Genomic DNA, 18,616 nt, shown 5'->3' on the forward strand with positions numbered 1-18,616 from the left:
AAAGAGGCACTGTTCGACCTGTTTCTTGGGAATGAGATGGGCCAAGTGGATCAAGTATCAGTAGGACAGCATTTAGGGGATAGTGATCATTGTATCATAAGGCTTAGACTGACTACAGAAAAGGGCAAAGAGCAATCCAGGGTAAGAATAATTAACTGGGGGAAGACTAACTTCAATGGGGTAAGAATGGAGCTGGGGCAAATAAATTGGAGTCAAAAGCTGGCAGGAAAACTGGTAGATGAACAATGGGCTACCTTCAAAGAAGGGATAGTTCGGGCACAGTCAAGGTATGTTCCCTCAAAGGGAAAAAGGCAAACAAATCCAGAGATCCCTGGATGACAAAAGAGATAGAGATTAAGATAAAGAAGAAAAAGTGTGCTTATGACAGATGCCAGGTAGAAAATACTACTGAGAACCAGGCTGAATATAGAAGGTCCAGAGGGGGAAGTGAAAAAGCAAATAAGAGAAGCAAAGAGAGAGCATGAAAGGAGACTGGCAGCTAGCATTAAAGGAAATCCCAAAGTTTTCTATAGGCATATACATAGTAAAAGGGTGGTAAAAGGAGGAGTGGGGCCAATTAGGGACCAGAAAAGGGATTTATACATGGAGACAGAGGGCACAGCTGAGGTATTAAATGAATGCTTTGCATCTGTCTTTACCAAGGAAGAAGAAGCAACCCAAGCAATATTGAAAGAGGCGGTAAATCAGACACCAGAGGGGTTTAAAATTGATAAAGAAGTATTAGATAGGCTGTCTGTACTTAAAAGTGGATAAAGCACCAGAGCCGGATCCAAGGATACTGAGGGAAATGAGGGTGGAAATCGCAGAGGCACTGGCCATAATTTTTCAGTCTTCCTTAGACTCGGGGGTGGTGCCAGAGGACTGGAGAATTGCAAACGTTACACCCTTGTTCAAAAAAGAGTGTAAAAATAAGCCTAGCAACTACTGGCCAGACAGTTTAACCTCGGTAGTGGGAAAACTTCTAGAAAAAATAATTAGGGACAAAATCAATAGCCACATAGACAAATGTGAGTTAATTAAGGAAAGCCAGCATGGATTTCTTAAGGGAAAATCATGTTTAACTAACTTGCTGGAGTTTTTTGAGGAGGTAACAGAGAGGGTTGATGAGGGCAATGCTGTTGATGTGGTGTACGTGGACTTTCAAAAGGTGTTTGATACAGTGCCACACAACAGTGCCAGACTTGTGAGCAAACTTGTAGCTCATGGAATAAAAGGGACGGTAACAACATGGATACAAAATTGGCTGAGTGACAGGAGACCATGAGTAGTGGTTAATGGATGTTTTTTGGGCTGGAGTAAGTTTAGTTTAGTTTAGTTTATAGAGATACAGCACTGAAACAGGCCCTTCGGCCCACCGAGTCTGTGCCGACCATTAACCACCCATTTATACTAATCCTACACTAATCCCATATTCCTACCACATCCCCACCTGTCCCTATATTCCGCTACCACCTACCTATACTAGGGGCAATTTATAATGTCCAATTAACCTATCAACCTGCAAGTCTTTGGCATGTGGGAGGAAACCGGAGCACCCGGAGGAAACCCACGCAGACACAGGGAGAACTTGCAAACTCCACACAGGCAGTACCCAGAATTGAACCCGGGTCGCTGGAGCAGGTTGTAGTGGAGTTCTCCAGGGAGCAGTGTTGGGACCCTTGCTTTTCCTGATATATATTAACGACCTACACCTTGGTGTACAGGGCACAATTTCAAAGTTTGCAGATGGTACGCAAAATGGAAACATTGTGAACTGTGAGGAGGATAGTGTGGAACTTTAAAAGGACATAGGTAAGTTGGTGGAATGGGCAGACAGGTGGCAGATGAAGTTCAATGCAGAGCAATGTGAGGTGATTCATTTTGGTAGGAAAAACATGCAGAGACAATATAAAATAATGGACACAATTCTAAAGAGGGTGCAGGAGCAGAGGGACTTAGGTGTATATGTGCATAAGACACTGAATGTGGCAGGACAGGTTGAGAGAGCAATTAATAAAGCATACAGTATCCTGGGCTTTATTAATAGGGGCATAGAGTATCAGACCAAGGAAGTTATGTTGAACTTGTACAAGAAACTAATTTGGCCTCAGCTGGAGTACTGCATTCAATTCTGGGCACCACACTTGAGGAAAGACATGAGGGCATTGGAGAGAGTACAGAAAAGATTCATCAGAATGGTTCCAGAGATGAGGAATTTCAGTTATGAAGGTAGACTGGAGAAGTTAGGACTGTTTTCCTTGGAGAAGAGAAGGCTGAGAAGTGATTTGATAGAGGTATTCAAAATCATGAGGGGTCTGGACAGAGTAGATGGAGAGAAACTGATTCCACTCGTGAAAGGTTGAGAACGAGAGGGCACAGATTTAAAGTATTTGGTAAGAGAAGCAAAAGTGACATGAGGAAAAACTTTTTCATGCAGCGAGTGGTTAAGGTCTGGAATGCACTGCCTGAGAACGTGGTGGAGGCAGGTTCAATTGAAGCATTCAAAAGGGAATTGGACAGTTATCTGAAAAGGAAGAATGTGCAGGGTTATGAGGAGAAGGCAGGGGAATGGAACTGAAGGAGTTGCTCTTTCAGAGAGCCAATGCAGACACGATGGGCGGAATGGCCGCCTTCTATGCTGTAACGATTCTGTGATTCTGAGAGAGTGTTAAGGGCAGAGTAATGGCCACATAAAAAAACAGGCTCATAGTTAAAAAACAAAATAAAATTATAAAAAATAGGCCAGTCAGACTCTGAAACAGTTGAACCCAAGGTTAAGTCCGCGAGACGGTAGAGTGCCTAATCGAAAGATCAGGTGCTGCTCCTTGCGCTTGCGCTGATGTTCACTGGAACTGCAGTAGGCCAAGGACAGAAATGTGGGCATGAGACCGGGGGTGGGGGGTTGCTGAAATGGGAAGCAACTAGAAGCTCGGGGTTATGCTTTGATACTGAGTGGAGGTGTTCTGCAAAGTGGTCAGCCAATCTACGTTTGGTCTCCCCAATATGGTATACTAAATTGAAGGAAATACAAGTAAATCGCTGCTTCACCTGGAAGGAGTGTTTGGGGCCTTGGATGGTGAGGAGAGAGAAGGTAAAAGGGCAAGTATTACACCTCCTGTGATTGCATGGGAAGGTGTTGTGGGAAGATGAGGTGTCGGGGGTGATGGAGGAGTGGACCAGGGTGTCGCGGAGGGAACGATCCCTTCGGAATGTTGACAGGGAAGGGAAGATGTGTTTAGTGGTGTTATCATGGGTGTGGAGGCTGGTGGGGTGGAAAGTGAGGACAAGGGGAACCCTGTCGCTGTTCTGGGAGGGAGGGGTAGGGGTGAGGGCAGATGTGTGGGAAATAGGTCGGACACGGTTGCGGGCCCTATCAACCACAGTGGCGGGGGGGGGCGGGGGAATCCTCGGTTGAGGGAAAAGGAAGAATATCAGAAGCGCTGTTGTGGAAGGTTGCATCAAGAACAGATGGGTCAGAGACGGAGAAACTGGGAGAATGGGATGGAGTCTTTACAGGAAACAGTGTGTGAGGAAGTGTAGTCAAGGTAGCCTACCCCCAGAGATGGAGACAGGGAAGTCGAGGAAGGGAAGGGAAGTATCTGATATAGACCATGTAAAGGTGAGAGAAGGGTGGAAATTGGAAGCAAAGTTGATGAGGTTTTCCAGTTTGGGGCGAAAGCAGGAAGCGGTACTGATACAATCAATGTACCGGAAAAAGAGGTGACGGAGGGGAGCCTGAGTAGAATTGGAACAAGGAATGTTTGACATATCCCACAAAAAGACAGGCATAACTAGGACCCATGCAGGTACCCACAGCAACGCCTTTTATTTGAAGGAAGTGAGTGGAGTTCAAGGAAGAAGCAGACAGCCCTCAGACTGAGCTGATGGGGGATGGAGGTATAGAGAGATTGGGCATCCATAGTGAAGAGGAGGCGGTTAGGGCCAGTGAACAGAGGACCAACCAGTCCCCATCCACCCCCACCCTCCTCCACCTGGCTGAACTTGTTCTTACATTGAACAACTTCTCCTTCAACTCCACTCACTTCCTTCAAATAAAACCTGTTGCTATGGCACCCGCATGGGTCCTAGTTATGCCTGTCTTTTTGTGGGATATGTTGAACATTCCTTGTTCTAGTCCTGCTCAGGCCCCTCCCTCACCTCTTTTTCTGGTACAATGATGACTGTATCAGTGCTGCTTCCTGCTCTTGCCCCGAACTGGAAAACTTCATCAACTTTGCTTCCAATTTCCACTCTTTTCTCACCTTTACATGGCCTATCTCGGACACTTCCCTTCCTCGTCTTCTCTGTCTCCATCTCTGAGGATAGGCTGTCTACTAATATTCATTATAAGCCCATGACTCCCATGGATACCTTGACTACACTTCCTCACACCCTGTTTCCTGTAAGGACTCCATCCCATTCTCCCAGTTTCGCCATCTCAGACGCATCTGTTCTGATGATCCAACCTTCCACAACAGCGCTTCTGACCTGTCTTCCTTTTCCCTCAACCGAGGATTCCCCCTCACTGTGGTTGACAGGGCCCTCAACCATGTCCAACCAATTTCCCGCACTTCTGCCTTCACCCCTTTCCCTCCCTCCTAGAACCGTGACAGGGTTCCCCTTGTCCTCACTTTCCACCCCACCAGCCTCTACATCCAAAGGATCATCCTCCGCCGTCACCTCCAGCGTGATGCCAACACATCTTCCCTTCTCCTCCCCGTCAGCATTCCGAAGGGACTGTTCCTTCCGTGACACGAAGTACAAATAAATCGCTGCTTCACCTGGAGTAGTGGTCCATCACCCACGACACCTCTTCCCCTTCCCACGACACCTCCCCATTCAATCGCAGGAGGTTTAATACCTGCCCTTTTGCCTCCTCTCTCACCATCCAAGGCTCCAAACACTCCTTCCAGGTGAAGCAGCGATTTACTTGTATTTCCTTCAATTTAGTATACTGTATTCACTGCTCACAATGCAGCTGCATCTACACTGGGGAGACCAAACGCAGATTGGCTTTGTGGTACACCTCTGCTCAGTCCAAAAGCATGACCCTGAGCTTCCGGTTGCTTGCCATTTCAACACCCGAAACCCCCGCTCTCATGCCCACATTTTTGTCCTTGGCCTGCTGCAGTGTTCCAGTGAACATCAATGCAAGCTTGAGGAGCAGCACCTGATCTTTTGATTAGGCACGCTGCAGTCTCGCAGACTCAACCTTGTGGATTCAACAATTTCAGAGCATGACTGGCCTTTATATTTATTTATTAAAATTTATTTTTTACCATGTGTCTGGTTAATCATGTGGAAAGAGATGCTCATTACTCTGTCATTAACACTCTCTGGACTAATGCTTTGTCTTTCACCACTGGCATTAACATGCTCTTTGCCTTTATCCAATGACAGCTTTATTATTTAATCTCTCCTGCTCTCTGCCCTATCTCACACCCTGCCTTTTGTTCTCTTCCCCACCAACCCCACCCTCCCTTCACTTGCTTAAAACCTAATTCTTTTCTAACCTTTGCCAGTTCTGATGAAAGGTCACCGACATGAAACATTAACTCTGCTTCTCTCTCCACAGATGCTACCTGACCTGCTGAATATTTCCAGCACTTTGTTTTTATTTCAGATTTCCAGCATCTGCAGTATTTTGCTTTTATTTATCCAGCTAAAGTCACTGGATGGCAATCTGAGTGGGAATCCTAACTGTTTTTATCCCGTTCCGTGCCCAGGCATCCAGAAATCAACTGCTTGCCCCTAACCACTCAACTGCTGCAGCTTTATAAATCCATTGCTGTGATTTTGATTTCTGAAAAAAATGTTAGCCCGGGTTTTGTGGTAGTAATGACAGCAAAACTGTCAGCATTCACCATCATTACTCTTTTCAACTTCTGGAGTCTGCACATATGCAGTTACATGCTGAAATCTAGAAGTTGCTGTCAGTGACTCTACGCTCTTCCAGAGGGTACAAGGTCATGGGACCACCCCCCTCCCCCCCCACCAACTGCAATCAATTAGAAATCATTGGGAAGGGAAGGAAACTTCCATGCTTCGGCTTGCTGTAAAAACCCTTGCAAAAGTTACACCTTGTTGAATGATGTGTAACTGGATTTTTTTTAACAGCGTACTAAGCAGATAATTACTGCTAAACAGCCTCACTGGCCCTGAAAGAGTAATTTTATCTTTGCTGAACCTCAAATTTCTCCATTATGATAGGAAATTCTACATACTTAAAGTTAATTTTGTGATAGTTTAGCTTTTACCGTAATCACATATGTATGTCCAATCGTTTACTTCACGAAATGTAATATTTAGAAATTAAAAGTGAAAGGGATTTGATGGTTTTTAAACTCCTTGGTTTGCTGTCTGAGAATACTTCAATGTGACTGGCTGCTTACCCAGTTTGGTGACATCACTGCTGACTGAAATCCAGGCATTATTTCTGCACCATAATTCAGAAATTCTCATTAGCGTCAAAGTTCAATACTGATCGAGTTTTCAGGCCTGTAACTAAACCAGGTAATGACCAGTGTTTGTTTGAGATCCCCAATAATAAGAAATTTAGATGCTGTGTTTTTGAAGCTAAGTAATCTTACTTTGTTACAACCCTGCATACCAGAACAAAACAGAACCTACAGACATGCAACAATATATTATTTCTCTATAGTCATTTATGAATTTAATCATGTAAGCTGTACCAGGCCAGGGGGTGGGGAGGGGGAGTGGTAGAGAAAAAAAAGAGCATACTGTATGTTTTCAGTACTGCATTAAAGAAACATCTCTTCTACTTCAGAAGGTTTAATATTTTGGCTCAAACTGATGAAGTTGTTTGAATTTCCTCAAATCTGCTCATTTTAGTTGTACTCAGACTATGGCAATGATACCCCCTCCTTTAACATATAGACAAATAATGACCATTGTCCTATATTTCTAATTACTGTATTTATTTCAATGGAAACCGGGCCTGCTTCTATTGTGCCTAATCCACCCAGTTATATTGTGCAACAGATTTGGCTACACTGGAATACACTGCCTGCATGACTGACCTGAATAAAATGGCACACTGGCAGTTACTTAGCTTTTACTCCTGCTGTACCTGGCTTCTAGAGGTAGGTGAGTCACCCTATTTATATCAACAATTTGAATGGGATACAGTAGATATAACGCAAATAGGGAACAAAGCCTCTGGCTTCTTACCCGCTCAAAATCTTTTCATTGAAAACTGTCAGCGAGACATCGGCCGCGTCAATTTCTCTGCCCCCCCTCACTCACTCTAACCTGTCCCCCTCTGAACTTGCTGCACTCCGTTCTCTCAGGTTGAACCCCGACTGTCATCAAACCTGCAGACAAGGGTGGTGCTGTTGTTGTCTGGCGCACCGACTTCGACCTTGCAGAGGCTCAGCCCCAACTCTCAGACATTTTTTCCTACTTCCCCCACACCATGACCCCATCACTGAATATCAAGCTACTGTGCAAAGGACTGTCACTGACCTCATCTCCTCTGGAGATCTTCCCTCTACAGCTTCCCACAAAATAGTCCCACAACCCCGGGCAGCCCGCTTCTACCTCCTTCCTAAAATCCACAAGCAGGACTGTCCTGGCATTTCCATTGTTTCAGCCTGTTCCTGCCCCACTGAACTTATTTCTTTCTATCTTTTCTCCCCGGTCCAGTCTTTTCCAACCTACATCCGTGACTCTTCTGACACCCTACGTCATTTTGACAATTTCCAGTTTCCTGGCCTAAACCACCTCCTCTTCACTATGGACGTCCAATCTCTCTACACTGCCATCCCCCACCAGGACGGTTTGAGGGCTTTCTGCTTCTTCTTGACCAGAGGCCCAACCAGTCCCCATCCACCACCACCACCCTCCTCCGCCTGGCTGAACTTGTTCTCACATTGAACAACTTCTTCTTCAACTCCACTCACTTCCTTCAAGTAAAAGGTGTTGCTATGGGTACCAGTTATGCCTGTCTTTTTTGTGGGATATGTCGAACATTCCTTGTTCCAGTCCTACTCAGGCCCCCTTCCCCAACTCTTTTTCCAGTGCATTGATGACTGTATCGGTGCCGTTTCCTGATCCCTCCCCGAACTGGAAAACCTTATCAACTTTGCTTCCAATTTCCACCCTTTTCTCACCTTTAAATTGGTCCATCTCCGACACTTCCCCTCCGTTCCTCAACTTCTCTGTCTCCGTCTCTGGGGATAGGCTGTCTACTAATATTCATTATAAGCCCACCAACTCCCACAGCTACCTCGACTACACTTCTTCACATCCTGCCTCCTGTAAGGACTCCATTCCATTCTCTCAGTTTCTCTGTCTCTGACGCATCTGCTCTGATGATGCAACCTTCCACAACAGTGCCTCTGATATGTCTTCCTTTTTCCTCAACTGAGGATTCCACCCTCCCCCCCGCTGCAGTTAACAGGGCCCTCAAGCGTGTCCGTCCCACTTCCAGCACCTCTACCCTCACCCCTTCCCCTCCCTCCCAGAACCACGACAGGGTTCCCCTTGTCCTCACTTTCCACCCCACCAGCCTCCACATCCAAGGGATCATCCTCCACCATTTCCGCCACGTCCAGCGTGATGCCACTACAAAATGCATCCATTCCTCCCGTCAGCATTCTGAAGGAAGCGTTCTCTCCGCGACACCCTGGTCCACTCCTCCATTACCCCCAATACCTTGTCCCCTTCCCACGCAATCACAGGAGGTGTAATACTTGCCCTTTTAAATCCTTTCTCCTCACTATCCAAGGCCCCAAACACTTCTTTCAGGTGAAGCAGCGATTTACTTGTACTTCTTTGAATTTAGTATACTACATTTGCTGCTTACAATGTGGTCTCCTCTACAATGGGGAGACCAAATGCAGATTGGGTGACAGCTTTGAGGAACACCTCTGCTCAGTCCGAAAGCATGCTATTTTAACATCCTCCCTCCCTGCTCTCATGCCCACATATCTATCCTGGGCTTGCTGGAGTGTTCCAGTGACCATGCATGCAAGCTCAAGGAACAGCCTCTCATTTACCGATTAGGCACTCCACAGCCTGCCGGACTGATCACTGAGTTCAATAATTTCAGAGCATGATGCGCCCCCTTTTTATTTTTAGTTATTTCTTTCTTTCTTATTTGTTTATTTTATTTTAGTTTGTTTCATCATTCATTTTTTTAGCCTGTGCCTACCCACTATTTTTCATGTTTGTGCTGTGGGCCAGGGCTGTTCATTTTTTGTCAATTAACACCCTCTTTGCACTAATGTTTTAGCTTTCAGCATACAATTAACATACCATTCACCTTTGCTCCATGACCTTATGGTCATTTATTCTCTGTGACCCTCTATCCTATCAACACCTTGCCTTTTGTTATCTCTTGCCCCACCCCGGCTTTATTTGCTTAAAACTTATTACCTTTCCAACATTTGCCAGTTCTGATGAAAGGTCACTGACCTGGAATGCTAACTCTGCTTCTTTCTCCACAGATGCTGCCAGACCTGCTGAGTATTTCCGGCATTTCTTGTTTTTATTTCAGATTTCCAGCAGCTACAGCATTTTGCTTTTATTTTAGGGAACAACGCATCTACACAAACTAACAGTCTTCTAGATCCAGTTCGAAATCTTTACCAGTTACTGAATTACTTCCACAACATGGGTAAACATACACGTTGCACACATTTCTTTAGCATTTAATATCTGTTATGTGACAAAAAAGAAAAAAGACTGAGCAGGACTGGATGGTGCAGTGGGTTAGACACTAGCCTTTCATTTCTGGGACTTGGGTTTAAATCAAATCCAGACTAATGGAAGGAAAATATCCTCAACTGGCTGTGTAAATGCATTTAGCTACAATTTAACACAAGAGTGACAAAATAATGAACTTGTCAAGCTATTTTATCACTGTAAATATAAAATATTCTGTTCTAACTTCATCTTTAAAACATAAAAGTAGGGGAAGAAAGACAACCAACTTAGTTCATATCATTACTGAGATTCATCTACAAGACCAAATTAAACAGTTTCCATTCACTTCTGTCTCATCATCAGCTTGTACCCTCTGCTTGTTTTTAATCAGAAAACTGTTTTAGTCAATCCCTGGTTATTTTAGTTCAGGAGGAGGTGTTGGGTGTCTTGCAAAGCATTAAGGTAGATAAGTCCCCAGGGCCTGATGGGATCTACCCTAGAATATTGAGGGAGGCAAGGGAAGAAATTGCTGGGGCCTTGACAGAAATCTTTGCACCCTCATTGGCTACAGGTGAGGTCCCAGAGGACTGGAGAATAGCCAATGTTGTTCCTTTGTTTAAGAAGGGTGGTAAGGATAATCCAGGAAATTATAGGCCGGTGAGCCTTACGTCAGTGGTAGGGAAACTATTAGAGCGGATTCTTCGGGACAGGATTTACTCCCATTTGGAAACAAACGAACTTATTAGCGAGAGACAGCATGGTTTTGTGAAGGGGAGGTCGTGTCTTACTAATTTGATTGAGTTTTTTGAGGAAGTGACGAAGATGATTGATGAGGGAAGGGCGGTGGATGTTGTCTATATGGACTTTAGTAAAGCCTTTGACAAGGTCCCGCATGGCAGACTGGTGCAAAAGGTGAAGTCACGCGGGATCAGAGGTGAGCTGGCAAGATGGATACAGAAACAAAAACACCTTCGGTGTTCCGAAGAAGGGTCGCTGACCCGAAACGTTAACTCTGCTTCTCTTTCCACAGATGCTGCCAGACCTGCTGAGTGATTCCAGCATTTCTTGTTTTTGTTTCAGATTTCCAGCATCCGCAGTATTTTGCTTTTATTAAGATGGATACAGAACTGGCTCAGTCACAGAAGACAGAGGGTAACAGTGGATGGGTGTTTTTCTGAATGGAGGGATGTGACTAGTGGTGTTCCTCAGGGATCAGTGCTGGGACCTTTGCTGTTTGTAGTATATATAAATGATTTGGAGGAAAATGTAGCTGGTCTGATTAGTAAGTTTGCGGACGACACAAAGGTTGGTGGAGTTGCGGATAATGATCAGGATTGTCAGAGGATACAGCAGGATATAGATCGGTTGGAGACTTGGGCGGAGAAATGGCAGATGGAGGTTAATCCGGACAAATGTGAGGTAATGCATTTTGGAAGGTCTAATGCAGGTGGGAGGTATACAGTAAATGGCAGAACCCTTAGGAGTATTGACAGGCAGAGAGATCTGGGCGTACAGGTCCACAGGTCACTGAAAGTGGCAACGCAGGTGGATAAGGTAGTCAAGAAGGCATACGGCATGCTTGCCTTCATTAGTCGGGGCACAGAGTATAAAAATTGGCAAGTCATGTTGCAGCTGTACAGAACCTAAGTTAGGCCACACTTAAGAATATTGCGTGCAATTCTGGTCGCCACACTACCAGAAGGACGTGGAGGCTTTGGAGAGGGTACAGAGGAGGTTTACCAGGATGTTGCCTGGTCTGGAGGGCATTAGCTATGAGGAGAGGTTGGAAAAACACGGATTGTTTTCACTGGAACGACGGAGGTGGAGGGGCGACATGATAGAGGTTTATAAAGTTATGAGCGGCATGGACAGAGTGGATAGTCAGAAGCTTTTTCCCAGGGTGGAAGAGTCAGTTACTAGGGGACATAGGTTTAAGGTGCGAGGGGCAAAGTTTAGAGGGGATGTGCGAGGCAAGTTTTTTACACAGAGGGTGGTGAGTGCCTGGAACTTGCTGCCAGGGGAGGTGGTGGAAGCAGATACGATAGCGACGTTTAAGAGACATCTTGACAAATATATGAATAGGAAGGAAATAGAGGGATATGGGCCCCGGAAGTGCAGAAGGTGTTAGTTTAGGCAGGCATCAAGATCGGCACAGGCTTGGAGGGCCGAATGGCCTGTTCCTGTGCTGTACTGTTCTTTGTTCAGTCACACCTCAGGTAAAAGAAGTAGGTAGATGGGTTACCGTCAGGGGAAGGAGAGGGAACCAGCAGGCAGTGCAGGGATCCCCTGTGGCCGTTTCCCTCAACAACAGGTATACCGTTTTGGATACTGTTGCGGGGGACGACTTATCAGGGGTAAGCAATGGGGTACAGGTATCTGGCACAGAGTCTGTCCCTGTTGCTCAGAAGGGAAGGGGGAAGAGGAGCAGAGCATTAGTCATTGGGGACTCCATAGTTAGGGGAACAGATAGGAGGTTCTGTGGGAACGAGAGAGACTCACGGTTGGTATGTTGCCTCCCAGGTGCCAGGGTTCGTGATGTCTCGGATCGTGTTTTTGGGATCCTTAAGGGGGAGGGGGAGCAGCCCCAAGTCGTGGTCCACATAGGCACCAATGACATAGGTAGGAAGAGAGATGGGGATTTAAGACAGAAATTCAGGGAGCTAGGGTGGAGGCTTAGAGCGAGAACAAACAGAGTTGTTATCTCTGGGTTGTTGCCCGTGCCACGTGATAGCGAAGCGAGGAATAGGGAGAGAGAGGAGTTGAACACGTGGCTGCAGGGATGGTGCAGGAGGGAGGGTTTTGGTTTCCTGGATAATTGGGGCTCTTTCTGGGGTAGGTGGGACCTCTACAAACAGGATGGTCTTCACCTGAACCAGAGGGGTACCAATATCCTGGGGGGGGGGGGGAGATTTGCTAGTGCTCTTCGGAGGGGTTTAAACTAATTCAGCAGGGGAATGGGAACCTAAAATGTAGTGCCAGTGTACAGGATGTTGAGAGTAGTGAGGTCAGGGATAAGGTTACAAGGACGCAAGAGGGCACTGGCAAGCAAGAACCTGGTTTAAAGTGTGTCTACTTCAACGCCAGGAGCATCCGGAATAAGGTGGGTGAGCTTGCAGCATGGGTTGGTACCTGGGATCTCGATGTAGTGGCCATTTCGGAGACATGGGTAGAGCAGGGGCAGGAATGGATGTTGCAGGTTCCGGGATTTAGATGTTTCAGTAAGAACAGAGAAGATGGTAAAAGAGGGGGGGGGTGTGGCATTGTTAATCAAGGAGAGTATTACAGCGACAGAAAGGACGTTTGAGGACTCGTCTACTGAGGTAGTATGGGCTGAGGTTAGAAACAAGAGAGGTGAGGTCACCCTGTTGGGAGTCTTTTATAGACCTCCAAATAGTTCCAGAGATGTAGAGGAAAGGATAGCGAAGATGATTCTCGACAGGGGCGAGAGTATCAGGGTAGTTGTTATGGGGGACTTTAACTTTCCAAATATCGACTGGAAATACTATAGTTTGAGTACTTTAGATGGGTCAGTTTTTGTCTAGTGTGTGCAGGAGGGTTTTCTGACACAGTATGTAGACAGGTCAACCAGGGGCGATGCCACATTGGATTTGGTACTGGGTAATGAACCCGGCCAGGTGTTAGATTTAGATGTAGGTGAGCACTTTGGTGATAGTGATCACAATTCGGTTAGGTTTACCTTAGCGATGGGCAGGGACAGGTATATACCGCAGGGCAAACATTATAGCTGGGGGAAAGGAAATTATGATACGATTAGGCAAGATTTAGGATGCGTAGGATGGGGAAGGAAACTGCAGGGGATGGGAACAATCGAAATGTGGAGCTTATTCAAGGAGCAGCTACTGCGTGTCCTTGATAATTACGTACCTGTGAGGCAGGGAGGAAGTTGTCGAGCGAGGGAGCCGTGATTTACTAAAGAAGTTGAAGCGCTTGTCAAGAGGAAGAAGGCGGCTTATGTTAGGATGAGACGTGAAGGCTCAGTTAGGGCGCTTGAGAGTTACAAGCTAGCCAGGAAGGATCTAAAGGGAGAGCTAAGAAAGCAAGGAGAGGACACGAGAAGTCATTGGCGGATAGGATCAGGGAAAACCCTAAGGCTTTCTATAGGTAGATCAGGAATAAAAGAATGACTAGAGTTAGATTAGGGCCAATCAAGGATAGTAGTGGGAAGTTGTGTGTGGAATCAGAGGAGGTAGGGGAAGTGTTAAATGAATATTTTGCGTCAGTATTTAAAGTAGAGAAAGAAAATGTTGTCGAGGAGAATACTGAGATTCAGGCTACTAGGCTAGATGGGATTGAGGTTCACAAGGAGGAGGTGTCATCAATTTTAGAAAGTGTGAAAATAGATAAGTCCCCTGGGCCAGATGGGATTTATCCGAGGATTCTATGGGAAGCTAGGGAGGAGATTGCAGAGCCTTTGTCCTTGATCTTTATGTCGTCATTGTCGACAGGAATAGTGCCGGAAGACTGGAGGATAGCAAATGTTGTCCCCTTGTTCAAGAAGGGGAGTAGAGACAGCCCTGCTAATTATAGACCTGTGAGCCTTACTTCGGTGTGGGTAAAATGTTGGAAAAGGTTATAAGAGACAGGATTTATAATCATCTTGAAAGGAATAAGTTCATTAGCGATAGTCAGCACGGTTTTGTGACGGGTAGGTCATGCCTCACAAACCTTATTGAGTTTTTCGAGAAGGTGACCAAACAGGTGGATGAGGGTAAAGCAGTGGATGTGGTGTACATGGATTTCAGTAAGGCGTTTGATAAGGTTCCCCATGGTAGGCTATTGCAGAAAATATGGAAGTATGGGGTTGAAGGTGATTTAGAGCTTTGGATCAGAAATTGGCTAGCTGAAAGAAGACAGAGGGTGGTGGTTGATGGCAAATGTTCATCCTGGAGTTTAGTTACTAGTAGTGTACCGCAAGGATCTGTTTTGGGGCCACTGCTGTTTGTCATTTTTATAAATGACCTGGAAGAGGGTGTAGAAGGGTGGGTTAGTAAATTTGCGGATGACACTAAGGTTGGTGGAGTTGTGGATAGTGCCGAAGGATGTTGTAGGATACAGAGGGACATAGATAGGCTGCAGAGCTGGGCTGAGAGATGGCAAATGGAATTTAATGCGGAAAAGTGTGAGGTGATTCACTTTGGAAGGAGTAACAGGAATGCAGAGTACTGGGCTAATGGGAAGATTCTTGGTAGTGTAGATGAGCAGAGAGATCTTGGTGTCCAGGTACATAAATCCCTGAAAGTTGCCACCCAGGTTAATAGGGCTGTTAAGAAGGCATATGGTGTGTTAGCTTTTATTAGTAGGGGGATCGAGTTTCGGAGCCACGAGGTCATGCTGCAGCTGTACAAAACTCTGGTGAGACCGCACCTGGAGTATTGCGTGCAGTTCTGGTCACCGCATTATAGGAAGGATGTGGAAGCTATGGAAAGGGTGCAGAGGAGATTTACTAGGATGTTGCCTGGTATGGAGGGAAGGTCTTACGAGGAAAGGCTGAGGGACGAGGTTGTTTTCGTTGGAGAGGAGGAGGAGGAGAGGTGACTTAATAGAGACAGATAAGATAATCAGAGGGTTAGATAGGGTGGATAGTGAGAGTCTTTTTCCTCGGATGGTGATGGCAAACACGAGGGGACATAGCTTTAAGTTGATGGGTGATAGATATAGGACAGATGTCAGAAGTAGTTTCTTTACTAAGAGAGTAGTAGGGGCGTGGAACGCCCTGCCTGCAACAGTAGTAGACTCGCCAACTTTAAGGGCATTTAAGTGGTTATTGGATAGACATATGGATGAAAATGGAATAGTGTAGGTCAGATGGTTTCACAGGTCGGCGCAACATCGAGGGCCGAAGGGGCTGTACTGCGCTGTAATGTTCTAAATTCTAAAAAGCTTCTCCAGATCTATTAGGATTTTAAAAACTAGAGTCAATCCTTTTTCAGCCTATTTAATTTGCTCTAGCCATGGTCCCAAAGGACCATCGGCATCTTTCCCCATTGGAGAGACAGTTGGTGATGTATAACTTGAGGGTCACCACTTCTCAAGCATGGGGTAAGGTGAGGAAGCAGGCCTCCATGAACTACCACAGCCGGTATGGGGATTGAATCCACGCTGTTGGTTGATTCCGCTTTTTCCTCTCATAGCAAAACATTAATTTAGACCTAAAATAAAAGCAAAATACTGCGGATGCTGGAAATCGGAAATAAAAACAAGAAATGCTGGAACCACTCAGCAGGTCTGGCAGCATCTGTGGAAAGAGAAGCAGGGTTAACGTTTCGGGTCAGTGACCCTTATGACCCGAAACGTTAACTCTGCTTAATTTAGACCTAATGATCGTTTTACTTTCCTTCCAAACTTCAGTACCAGCACACAAAAGGAAAGATGGAGGGTTGCTTATATTAAGTCAGAGATTCGTCCATGAACACACAATCTATTTTTTCCTGCTGCTTCAGTCAGACCTGGGCGCTACAATGTCTAGCTGGTGTAAATAGCTCTTGCAATCGTTAGGGCGTAATTCTTTTTACAAACAGCCTCAATTCAACCAAAATTGTTAATTTGTAGATTACAGCTAGTTATAAATCTCAGGCGTCGCCTCATGATTAGAATAACCAGCAGTTCGTCAACTGTGATGTCTGCATTGTGACAGAGACTATGAAAACTTTAGAATAGATTTGCTGATCTCCCACGGGCAATGCTGACAGGTTGATGTGGAGGGAGCAAGAGTTTGACATCTAACCTGGCCTGGCCTGGCCCTGACAGAGGGCGGGGCGGTGACAGAATACACAACTTGCCGTCAGTCACCCGAGGGTGGGGCCCCTACAGGTAGACGGAGCAAGCCGTTAGTCCCTCATTTACGCCACATTCCCGTCCATTAGCTGCTCCAATCGTTAATGAAAGGCCCCGCTGACCGATACCGGCCGCCCTGATCCCGCTCGAGCTCCGGCCTGGCCCCTCCCGCAAATTCCTTCCTCCGATTGCATATAAATCTTCTACTTCCCCTCACCCCCACTAGACTTTGTTCCTATTTAACTCGCTGCCGGTCCAGCCCCGCCGCCCATCACTTACCGTGGCCTCACGGACGCTTCAACCGCCTGGCTTCCTTGCTGCCGTACCGCGCTCCACACTGCGCATGCGCGCCCCAGCCGCCGTGCCCGCCGGGAGTTGTTGTCCCAGTGTTGGAGCCCAGAGAAGGGACAGAGCATAATAATAAAATTAAAACAAGAAATGCTGGAACCACTCAGCAGGTCTGGCAGCATCTGTGAAGGGCATCTCTACACTATGCAAAGCCAGCAGAGCAACGGGATGCTTTGGGCAACTAGTGTGTATCGTCCTGACTTTTGCAACGGCGGCTGTGGAATGTACGACCCCCGTTAGCAATTAAAGCAGAAACATTTTCAGACTTTAATAGGTTAGATAAGCAGTTCGAAGGAAAGGGGAATAAAAGAATAGAGACTTGCATTTATAGAGCAGTGTTTAGGACCACAAAACGTCTCAAAGCGCTTTACAACCACTGAGGAACTTTTGTAATGTAGGAAACGTGACGGCCAATTTCTACAGAGTAAGCTCCCCTAAGCAGCAATGTGATAATGACCAGAATTTTTTATGTTGATTGAGGGATACATATTGGTCAAGGCACCAAGGCGAACTCTACTGCTCTTTTTCAAAATAATGCCATGAGATCTTTTACAACCACATGAGCAAGCAGACGGGCCTTGTTTTAACGCCTCATCCATAGCACCTTTGATGTACTGGAGTTCTAAAGTAGGATTTTAACCCACACTCTTCTGACTCAGAACAAAGCATGCACATGGCAATAGGACTCCTCTTGTGGAGATAAATAATTGCTGGGCTGATTGGCCTGTCTTCTTGAAATGTCTATGCATGAATCACCTATTCTAATTTCACTTTCCTGCTTGTTTTTGAAACAATGAAAATTCACTGATTCAACAATGGTTTTGATAGAGAATTACACTAGGAGCAGTGTTTGCTTTGAGGGGCTGTATGGAACAGTTCTAAATTCTTTTGGGCCTCCTTATCTCGAGAGACAATGGATACGCGCCTGGAGGTGGTCAGTGGTTTGTGAAGCAGCGCCTGGAGTGGCTATAAAGGCCAATTCTGGAGTGACAGGCTCTTCCACAGGTGCTGCAGAGAAATTTGTTTGTTGGGGCTGTTGCACAGTTGGCTCTCCCCTTGCGCCTCTGTCTTTTTTCCTGCCAACTACTAAGTCTCTTCGACTCGCCACAATTTAGCCCTGTCTTTATGGCTGCCCGCCAGCTCTGGCGAATGCTGGCAACTGACTCCCACGACTTGTGATCAATGTCACACGATTTCATGTCGCGTTTGCAGACGTCTTTATAACGGAGACATGGACGGCCGGTGGGTCTGATACCAGTGGCGAGCTCGCTGTACAATGTGTCTTTGGGGATCCTGCCATCTTCCATGCGGCTCACATGGCAAGCCAATATTACCTGCTTAATCTGGTATCAAATCTCACACATAAGTTCATGAAAAGACATGTTTTCAAAAAGCATGATGAAAATAGTTGGCAGCCTTTCAGTGGATGGGCTCAGGGCTCTGTGCAATTGCATCTTTTGCATGCTCCAACTGCTGCTCCTGAATTGTACATTTCAATGCCTTAGAAAATAATTCTTCACATAATTTCCACTTTATACAAGCTCTTCTTTATCACTAAGATACAGATCATCATCTACTGTTTTACCTTGTCCCCATACTAAACCACCAGCACTCTTCCCACTCCACCCCTAAATCCCCTTTTAATCTCTAGTTGCCCCATCCAATCTCATCTGATCCAATGAGACCTATTTCTGGCTTCTTCAACCCCCCCCCCCCCCTTTTTTAAACAAAATATCTCCTGGGCATTCAGGCGTTTAATAATACGTGACCACTGGAACAACTAGTTACTCAATACAGAATCACC

The 18,616-nt window shown here is 46.0% G+C and overlaps 1 protein-coding gene across 2 annotated transcripts in view; it reads right to left on the minus strand.

Moving 5' to 3' along the window:
• The window catches only part of mob3a (MOB kinase activator 3A), a 40,428-nt gene extending 23,621 nt beyond the window's left edge, over positions 1–16,807 (minus strand). Inside the window, exons 1-2 of one of the 2 annotated variants that reach the window (XM_068015822.1) lie at positions 16,744–16,773; positions 6,393–6,504 (exon numbers count right to left, since the gene is read on the minus strand). The gene's annotated coding sequence lies outside the window, so the exon portion shown is untranslated. Of the gene's footprint in view, positions 1–6,392; positions 6,505–16,743 lie in introns of both variants that reach the window. The other variant, XM_068015818.1, reaches the window with a different exon arrangement.
• Positions 16,808–18,616: the final 1,809 nt, after the last annotated feature.

Source organism: Heterodontus francisci, chromosome 36 (genome assembly GCF_036365525.1).
Source record: "Heterodontus francisci isolate sHetFra1 chromosome 36, sHetFra1.hap1, whole genome shotgun sequence".
NCBI classification, from domain to species: Eukaryota; Metazoa; Chordata; class Chondrichthyes; order Heterodontiformes; family Heterodontidae; genus Heterodontus; species Heterodontus francisci.